Source organism: Furipterus horrens, unplaced genomic scaffold (assembly GCF_987537825.1).
Source record: "Furipterus horrens unplaced genomic scaffold, mFurHor1.1.pri manual_scaffold_6, whole genome shotgun sequence".
In the NCBI taxonomy this organism is placed as follows: domain Eukaryota; kingdom Metazoa; phylum Chordata; class Mammalia; order Chiroptera; family Furipteridae; genus Furipterus; species Furipterus horrens.
The window spans coordinates 122,413,603-122,424,090 of NW_028327176.1; the positions used below are offsets into that span (position 1 = coordinate 122,413,603).

Below are 10,488 nucleotides of genomic sequence, written 5' to 3' on the forward strand. Positions count from 1 at the left end.
TAAGAAACTGCAAATCTGCCTCCCAAAGTGGTTGTAATTTTCCATTCCCATCAACACTGAATGCAAGTCCCTGCCGTTCCACATCTTCACTAGCATTTGGTGTTGTCAGTGATCTGGACTTTGGTCATTCTAAGAGGTATGTAGTGGTATCTTACATTCTATTTGCATTTTCCTGGTGACATATGATGTGGAACATCTTTTCATAGGCTTATTTATCACCTGTATATCTTTTCTGGTAAGGTGTCTGTTAAGGTTTACAGCCCGTCTTTTAATCTGGTTGTTTGTTTGTTTTTACTGTTGAGTTTTAGAGTTTTTTTTAGGATTTTTTTTTTTGCCACTCAGGAGTCTTTCATTTAGAACCTTAGTTGTTTCCTTCAAAGGGGGTGCACGATTCCCAGAAATATTGCAATACTGGGTTGATGCACGTAGTGGATGAGCAAGCTTCTATTCCACCTCCCAGCTCCAAAAATCCATTTAATATAATGCCCTTGAATAGAGAACATATCAGATATTAAACTGATAAGAACAGATACTACACTTGATCTTAGCCAAAGGCTGAGTAGTGATTTTTTCAAGGATATTTTGAATAAAATTCCTTTATCTCTATGTCTTTTGAAATTATTTTCTCTCAGTCTGTGACTTGTCTCCTACTTCTCTTGACATTGCCTTCAAATTGTTCCAAAAGAAGGTGCCTGTTTTCAGGCAGTACAAAGCAGATTATGGAAATCCTTACTGTGTTTCCCTTTTAAATCAGTTTTTATTGGATTGTCTACAGTGATTGAACAAGTTTGTGATTGAAAGAATTCAGCCTCTCATTTGGTTCCACATAACACTGCAGCAGTGCTCTAGGGAAGGTATTGCAAATGGAGGTGTTACAGAGAAACCCTGGTTCTTTTCATCGACACAGTAAAAAGTTACATATCAGCGAGCTTATTAGTGAATGGGAGAGCAAAAGCAAGGGTGGCCAAAGGCTGAGGTGGCAAGCTCACCCTAGTGTGGTCAGAGGCCTGGTTGCCAGAGAGCCAAGAGGGCCAAGAGCCAAGAGAGAGAGAGTCCTTTGTTCTGAAGATAAAGGTGGTGCCAGCTTTTCTTGGGAGGACTGTGACTACCCAAACTTAGGTATGGGTGGGGGACTGTTAGCCCGAATCCTTATTTTGCTCCAGACTCCATTTGTTCATCTTGTTGTAAAGCAGATACATGACAGGAGGCAGTTACCTGAAGGCACTTATGGGCTCTTTCTATAAGCATTGGGGACTCCCTCATAAAACAGATATGACCAGAGAGATAGGCAATTAACCAAAGCTGTTTTATGGGTTTTTTCTTTAAACACTGTGAACACTCTCCCACCTTTCTGGCCTTTGGATAAAAGCACGTTTCAAAGGCTTTCTTTCCCAGGTAGTGGAAATGATATATAGAATTTCAAGGACTACCCTCCTCCCGTGCTAGCATAGTGTTTCTTGTGATGTTGGAACACCTGGCAATGTTATCAGACCAGGCCCAAGACTGCTGAGTTAACGAGTGTGACATGTCTCCCTCTGCTTCTAGCCTTCTCTATTAAGTTCTTTGTTAGATTGCAATGGTGAGGGTCCTGCCTTTATTTCCCCTTTGCTACTTATTCTACTGGAACAGAGGGAGTAGCATAAGCTTACCCTAAACCATGGAAACTCAGTACTATAGAGTGACATTGTAAAAGAAATGTCGAATACTGTCTCTAAGGAGAAAATAAATTTTATAGGAGAAAAATTGTTTTCCTCCCTTTGTAACAGGAGTCTCTTTTTGCATTTCTCTAGGGTTAGCAGTTGTAGTTTGGCCTAGAGCAGCACAGAATGTCAGTACCTTCTAACTGTTGTTACTGATTAGAGAAGAACAATGACACAAGGTCAAAGTAGCTCTTGGCTTATCAGCCTCTTAATTGGTCTCCCTGACTCTTGATTTTCACAACGTTCATCTATTCTCTGCATGTCAGCTAGGGTACTCTTTCTAGGGGAATAAATACTGTTTAATTTTTTTTAACTTTTCTGCATACAGTGCATAGGTAGCATAGCAGCATTTTAGGATGGCATCTGAAGTCCTGGCTGCTTCCTGGGCCCATAACTTGCTATGCTCTCCTATTCTTTATGCTCCAGTGATCCTCAACTATTGGCAGTGGCCTGTAACATGATAAAATCTCTCTGGATGCTATGCCACTTTCCCATTGAATTTATCTCAAATATATATATATATATTCAATTAAACTTTTACTTAAACAAAAACACTGTCCAATGTTATTTCTTTTCAGGAGCCTTTTTGACCCACCCCTCCCCCCAACCCAGACAGATAATAATCACACGTGGGACTCTACTTCTGTTTTCTTTTTTTTTAATATACTGTACCCTTCTATTCTACAATGTCACATTGCATTTCAATGACCTATTTATATGTTCTGTTTCAGACTATGAGATATCTGGGGGCTGAAGTTACTTTGGCCTCTGGTGGTGGTGGTGGGGCTATCCCATAGAACTCTGTAGAAGCTAATTAATTAGGCTGAACTGCATAGCAAAGAACCATGGAATACTAGAATTGAAAAGGACTTGAGTTGGATCAATGGAAAAACTGGGGTCTGGTAGACTTAGCACCAATTACAAATTTTCTTCTGGAAATAGATTTATCTTCTTCAGCATTGGTGATTTATCTTAAATTAAAATTATCATAACTTTCCTAATGACACTAAATTATGGTATAAGGAAATAATCCAAACAATATCAGTTGGTATATATGACCAACTGTTAAACTTTAACAGTTTAATCCAACAAAAATGATGGCTGGCATAATCAAATGATAATAATTAAAATATGACTATCAAACCATTATGAGAGATTTGTTTAACAAATATCTGTAGAGGTTCCAGACAGTAAACAGGAACTTAGGATGTGCTGAGATATGGAGCTGTGATATGGGACCTACAGGTTTTTATTTGCTGGAAGTATATATGGGGATATTTCATGTAGACTTGAGGGTCAGAGTAGGCTTTCTTGAGGAAATAGAAACCTAAAGATGATATCAGGCAAGACTTGGAGGTGTGGCATAGGAAAAGTGATGGGAGGACATTTATCTCTCTCCTAACACTGCACCACACAGATATGTTTAAATTTCTAGTAGGTATACATTCTGTTGAAGCTATTTTAAAGTTTAATATGTACTTAGTATCCTACTCTAGGGAAATACTATTTATAGTATGTATGTACACTGAAAGTGGTATACTGTATGGATTTGCAATATCCATAATTTGGATACCACATTTGAAACAATTTTAAAAGCATGATTTTCCTTCATGAATATTTTAATAAATCACAAATCATCATTTAAATGAAAATACACTAATTTATATTTTTCCTCTCTTATCAGAAGACATTAAGGATAGCCTAGAGGAAGGGGATTAGTTACTGTCATAGTCATTTACTATATGAAATTTAAATTAGAAAGATACTGTGAAACACTTGGGATCAAATTAAATTTTTTTTTTCTTTAGTTTCTTATCTTTTACACTTGTGGAAATCATTCATTGATACTAATTTTAATATTATAGACAAGATTCAGCTGTAAACCATGTCAACATATATTTTATATTTTTCTATTAATATAATAAGTGATTCATTGAACAAGATTTCTCCTGATGCATTTCACATAAAGAAAAAAGGTGAAGTTGGAGAAAGAATGGTCATGCCAGCTTCAGAATAGGTTTGAAGAGGCAAAATTTATATAGGTCTATCTTTCTGTGGCCAGCTTCTCTCCTGCTTCTTTTAGCTAGGGTTTCTCTTTCCTCGACCACAATATTATTAGCCACAATTTTATAACAAAAGTTGCATTTGGCTTAGCTGGGCTATTGTGGTTAAATTATGCTTGTGGCTGCTAATTGCTACAATTATGGTAATACAAATTATATTTTTAAATTAGCCTAGCCTTTGTTTATGCTCTTGTCTTAAAGGCAATTAAAAAGTTCTATTACCACTTTTCCTTATAAACACAGGTCGACATTCAAAATACTCCTTGCAGCCTGACTTCTAAGTCTACTTTATGATGGTGTTGCCATTACAGGTGCCTAATTTAGGGTATGGAATAATACCTAGATCTAAATCCAGAAAGAGAGGAGGAAGGCCTAGGTGATTGCTGGTTCATAGAGGAGGCTTGTTCAGGAGGACCTATTGCCTCTTCTGCTTTTACAGCACTTTGAAGAGCTATGTGGGGACGCTCATAATACAAACATTTTAACCCTCTGAATTTCTATCCCAAAGAGTGCAAATATACTTTAAAAGTCATTTTATTAAGCGTAACTCACCTGGGAAACAAGTTGTTGCCAAGAATGCATTGCTATGTGGCTTTTCTCCAAATGCCAGTTTCTGCTATCCTCATTCTTCTAGAAGTTTAATAGGGAGCAAGCATCACTTCCATTAACATATCTCTAGGAGTTCCTGTTGATGCTATGAGTGTGCCTATAAATTATTCCGAGAATAATCTCTCAGTACAAGGGCTATTCTCCAGTAATTCATCTCACTGGATGCCTTTGGATATTAACTAAAGATTAATTCTTTTTTCTCAAAATTACACCAATTATGTGGAAACAAAATCAAAGGCCTAGAATAAAATAAAAGATTTTTTCCTAGTCTCCACATAAATTTTTCATAAAATCCAGTTTGGCCAGTTCCCTGGTAAAGCTGGCATTTACATTTATTTTGTAAAATGCTATTACATTTTATTTAATATTTTATCAGACTATATCAATTTTAGTCAATGTCCATTTACTTGGTAATGGAAAAAATAATATATCATTTTATGGAGTCCAGGCTAGAAGTCTCAAAATTCATGGAATGAATATGCAAATTAGTGATAGAATGTCCATGATGGTAAAGGATGAACAAATACTTTGAAAAATGTTTTATGCAGGAAAGGTAAGGTAGAATCATTGTGTATGCTTAAGAAATCAGAAAGCTCATATTTAGCTCAAACTATCTTAAATATAATAACACAGTTCTCTAATATTATAATTGTAAATTTATAGAGCTTATGATTTATTCACATAAATCATCTCATGATAACTCATTGTTATAACTATCAAGGAGGTGATTTAACACCTTTGTGTTTGACCTAAGAATGGAAAAGAAAAGTAAGGCATTACCCATACCATTGAAGCATGCTTCTTCAGTCACAGATATTCCTGTTATAGGCTTTTCCAACAAGATCTTGGCTTGAATGGGATTGCAATATCTGAGGAATGTGGGTAGGGCACAAGATGTCTGTTACATAAGAAATCTTATGAAAGAGAATTCCCAGAACACAGAGAAAAAAGACAAAGAAGATATAAAAACTGGAAAAGAACAGGAAACTTTCATCAGATGTGACCAAATATTTCCATCTTCTTGTTACTTAGGTAAGTCCCACATGAATGAGGTTTTAGAATGTTGATATTCGAGATAGGGAGGAACCAATGAGAAAAAATGACCACTTGATTCTGTGGATTTAATGCTTCCACATTAGAATTAACCCTTGTAACATAATTATAATAAAGTATACAAATTGATTTACAGGCCACATTTTCATAAATTTCATTATATTCTTAGTTTGTGATGGGTATCAGTGAGTATAATAGAGAAGCATATTTGCTACAAAACAATTATCAAAAGTAAATGTAAAAGGTGTAGAAATTGGGATATATCATGCAACACAAGAAATTAGCATATTAGCACTTCCTTTTTGAGCATTGATAGGGCTTTGGTAGTTTAACATATAAATAAGTCAAGTTAACTTCATCAGGTGTAGAGAAACTGATAACAAATAGTTTTAGAAAGACAAAGTGATTCCTTTCAGATCAATTTACCTGGATTGACTCTTGTGATATTATAATTCATCATCAGACATTTTGGACTAGTGCTACCAGACAAAGAGGTTTGTTTGCTTGTGTGCATCCAAGCCCACTGAGACACAAACAGGATCTTGCAGCAAAGAAAGTCAGGGTTTATTTTTAGGAAGTGGCCCATGCCTGGAGACATTTGAATTAATGCACAAAGACCTGGCTCTTGATGGCTTCCAGAGGATGGGTTATGTAAGAGAAAAATTATTAATCATGGTGACTAAGGTAGTTAGGATCACAATCAGGGTTATTGTCTCTACTGATTGACTGGCACTAGGGTAAGGATAATTGATCAGTGCATCTGGTCCTGATGGCAGCCACGGCATATCTTCATCTGGTTTTGCTGCTTTTCTGAGCCTGGACCTTAAACACAACTGAGGCCTAGATGTTATATCTAGTTTGACCGAAACTCTGTCTCTGCAGTCAACAGACCCGAGGCTTTGTTCTTAAGATTATTTGATACTGACCAGAACCTCATTGTTCCGAGGGCTTAATGATGAAGGGTGTGGTGGTGCAAGGAAGATGGAGGTAGGTCAGTTGGGTGCTGGATGAGGCCAGTTTGAATCGAAAGGAAAGAAAAAAGAAAATGTTATATTAAAGAAATGAAGTTTCTATGTGGTTACACTAAATAATAATTTGTTATGGGGGGGGGTGGCAGCTACCCATGAATGTAGGACATATCTCTGCATACCAGATGCCAGTTGTATTCCCTCCAGCTGGCACCCAAAATGTCTCCAGATAATGTCAAATTTCCCTTGGGGGTAGATAAATTGCCCCAGTTGAGCATTACTGCTTTAGGGTAGGCTGTTTATTAGGGGACTCCCTGTCACTCCCCAATCCCCTTGGGCAAGTCATATTTTTAGACAAGAGCCTTCTAATCACTTGCCCGAAGGGGGAAGATGTGGCTGTTAGACTTCTAAGTGCTTAATGGAAGAAGGCTATTGGGAATTGTTGCATCAGCATGCATGGTCCATTATTTTCACATGTATGCATATGATAACTAATCCTTCAAACGTTTCCCAGTACCTTCAGTCTGGAGACCTTCTCTTTTCTCCCTAAAAATAAACTTTATGTTAGGGTTGGGATAGGGGGGAAAAAATTTAAGAATATAAATCTCCTTTTAAAAAGGAATCTTCTGTTTTTAGCCCTCTACTTCTCTCCTCCAGCATTAAGCTCTTCTACCAGACATACCTGGTACTATCTGTTCCTGACTTTTTGAAGTTTCTGTGCTGTAAATTGCATTCTTTGTTTTCCCTGTTACTGGTTTGGGATCTTCCTATCTGGGCTCTATAGTTTTTTTACCTTCTAACATTCTTTTGTTCTGCTCTTTGGTATATTTGTGGGTGTTGTCTTAGTTCAGACTGCTATAACAAAGTACCATAGACTGGGTGGCTTATAAACAACAGAAATTTAGTTCTCACATTTCTGGAGGCTAGGGATTTGAGATCAGATGTATTTGTTTGTTAAAAAATATTTCTTTTAGCTCTGGTTGGTGTGGCTTGGTTTGTTGGAGCATTGTCTGTTGCACTGAAGGGTTCAATTTCTAGTCAGAGCACTTGTCAGAGTTGTGGGTTTGGTCCCTGGTTGGTGTACATACAGGATGTACCAGATTGCTCTCTCTCTCTCTCTCTCTCTTTCTCTCTTTCCCTCTTCCTTTCTTTCTAAAAGCAAAGCAAAAAAAAAAATGTCCCTGGGTGAGGATTTAAAAAAAAAAAAACAATCAATAGATGTATTGTTGTATGGGGATTAAAAAAAAATCCTTTTATTGTGGGTTTTAATAGTATTTCAGTAGAAAGAAAATTTAGATGTATGTTTTTACATTTTAACCCAAAAGATTCAATTTTTGTTTTTAAAAAATTTGAAAAATATAATAAAATTTAACCTATTAAAATGACGTCTGACTTAGAGTTACAAGAGTGAAGTTCTAAGTAAAATTTATTTGTTCAATTTGTATGTCTGCCTTTTTGTGGTTAACATATTTGAGAGAGTCAGGTATATTGAGTGGGTAATTGTGACTTGGATTGTCTACAGGGGTTTGATTAATTGTGTATGTAAGTGGTATAAATGTTTTAAAATGATTTAATCTATTAAAATTATGAGTTATACATTATTCAAAGAATAAGTGAATTTGAGATTTCTATTTTTAGCTAAGGGTTCAGAAATAAAATAAGATCTTTCAATTTATCTTTTGGTGTTAAGTAAAGCTTATATTTTAAAGTGTATAATTTAATAGATTAAATATTAATCAAAATATAGAAAATAGCAGAGAGAATTTCTTCCCATGCATGAAAGTCTGATCCTCCTACTCTAGATGTTAAAATGTCACTAAGAACTATTTGTCACACATGGTATACAATATTGTATTGCAATAATAGTAAGACGAAAAAGAGAAGTATAAACATTGAACCTTAAAAAGTGAATCAGGATGACAGTTCCAGGTGTAGGGGAGGTTAGGGGGTGGAGGGATCCAGCAAAAAGGAAAAAGGATTCTTGAACATGGACAACAGTGTGGTAATGCGGGGGGGTGGGGGGTGGGGGGTTATAAAGGGGTTAAATGGTAATGAAAAAAATATAATAATTAAAAAATGAATTATATTATTTGAGAATAGTTAGGTGCCTACAAAGAAGTACAAGATAATCAAAAGTAAAACTATTGGAACATAGACAATACAATTAGGATACAATGGTTAAGGCAGAGCAGACTAGTTCTGAGGGTTTGTAGTAAGTATGATAGTTCAGTTCAAGGTGTGAAGTGAGGTTAAAATGGACTGGAATGTGGGCAGAAGCCATGGACAGAGTGGATGAAGGAATGTTTTTGAGGAGAATAGCAAGTCCTTGGTTATAGGCAAGACGTGAAAAGAAACTTTCATGAGTGGCTCTAAGGTTTCTGGCATACACAGACTTGGAGATGGCAGTGTGGTTTACTGACTCTAGAAAAATTTGGAGAAGACTGGATTGACTGTGGGTGGGATCTGGCCATTAAGAGCTCAGTTGTAAAAATAATTGTTGAGTTACCCATTGAGCATCTAGATAGAAATATTTAGTAGGGTGATGTAGATATGGAATTCTAAAACATGGTTTGCACTGGCAATAGATGTTCTTTCAAATCTTTTAGAGACAGGAGTTTGTCAGCTCAATCAGGGAAAGAAAAAATAAGAGAGAGAGGAAAAAGAAGTCTGTATATGGTTTTTTCACACATACTGGTAAATTAATTAGTAGGCCGTAAAACCTATAAAAGTGTTGCATCTTGAAAGATAGATTTAAAATACATTTTAAATGTATCTTAATTTATTAAACAACATGGATTATTTTGACATGTAGGAAACATTTTACTTTGAGACTTTACTGAATCACTTGTAAGTATGGCACTATGCTATTAACATATTGTACAAATTAATTTAAACAGGCACAATCTGTACCTTCTGTCAGATTTAAAATATTCTCCCCTCCTCTTCACACATAGGATTACAAAGCCAGAAGGCACCTCAAGTCCTTATAGTCCAAGCCCTAGTCTCTTGCCTGGATCTTTGTGTAATATTTCTAACAAATGGTAGTTGAATTTTTGCTTGAATACTTGCAGTGAAAGGGAACACTCATATTCATAAGAATGTTCATACAATTTATATACCTTTAATTGTTTCTGAAAATTGTTTTCCTTATACAGCTTTCAAATATTTAATGGCCATTAGTGTAAGTTTTCTGAAGCACTCCCATAACCTTAATGTCCAATGTGGCTGATGGCTGAGTTCTGTGTACTCTGCTCCCTTCTGTAACTATTTCTCTAAAATTGACCCTCTGAGGGGACCTTAGTACTCTGGATATGATCTGATCAGTGCAAATTTGTTCCCACTATGAGTCATATTATTTGGACACTGAATTTCTATTAATGTTCAAGATTGTGTTGACTTTTTTTTTTTTTTTGAGGGTAACTTCATTATAATATTATCTCATACCAAAGCTGGAAATCTATGAAAATCTTTTCATCTATCAGGTGTTAACCATGACTACTCCCTTCATAACTGTACATCTGATTTTGCTAAACTTCATTAGAGGGTCTTGCTGTTATCTTGTGAAATTTCACGTTAATTTGGCCAACTCTTTCAGCTTGTGAAGAATTTTTAGAGCCCAGTTTGTCCTTTAGTACATTTGTTGGTATTACCTGAAATTTTGTTAGCAAAGCTGACATTTTTGTTCTATGTATTTTCATATATTTTCTTTCACTTAGTGCTCTCACACTGACTGCAGCATTTATGACATCTTTCCAACCCTTGGAGGCAGTGTAACATATGATGGAGAGGAAAGTGGGATGGACTTCCAGTTCAACCACACTTGCTGTGTGGTCTTGGCAAGTTCCATCATTCCCTTTGCTTCTTTTTCCTCTTCTATAAAATGGGATGGTAATAAGTGCCTTGTTGATTTGTTCTGAGAGAGTGGAAAAAATTTCATAAACCACTTGACCCTGCTTATAAACATATATGTTTCCAATAAGTGTTAACTCTTAGTTTATTTAAGCACTTTCTTTCCAGGTGAGGGGAATGAGGTGTGGTAGGTTTAACTCACCTTTCCAAGGTCAGAAGCCAATGAACCTTTGTCCACAGGTGCCA

General features: G+C 36.0%; 1 non-coding gene across 1 annotated transcript; it reads right to left on the reverse strand.

The window, feature by feature from the left end:
• Positions 1-378: 378 nt before the first annotated feature.
• LOC150007341 (U2 spliceosomal RNA) lies at positions 379-567 on the reverse strand. The gene has a single exon (XR_016512089.1). It is a non-coding gene; the product is annotated as a U2 spliceosomal RNA (small nuclear RNA).
• Positions 568-10,488: the final 9,921 nt, after the last annotated feature.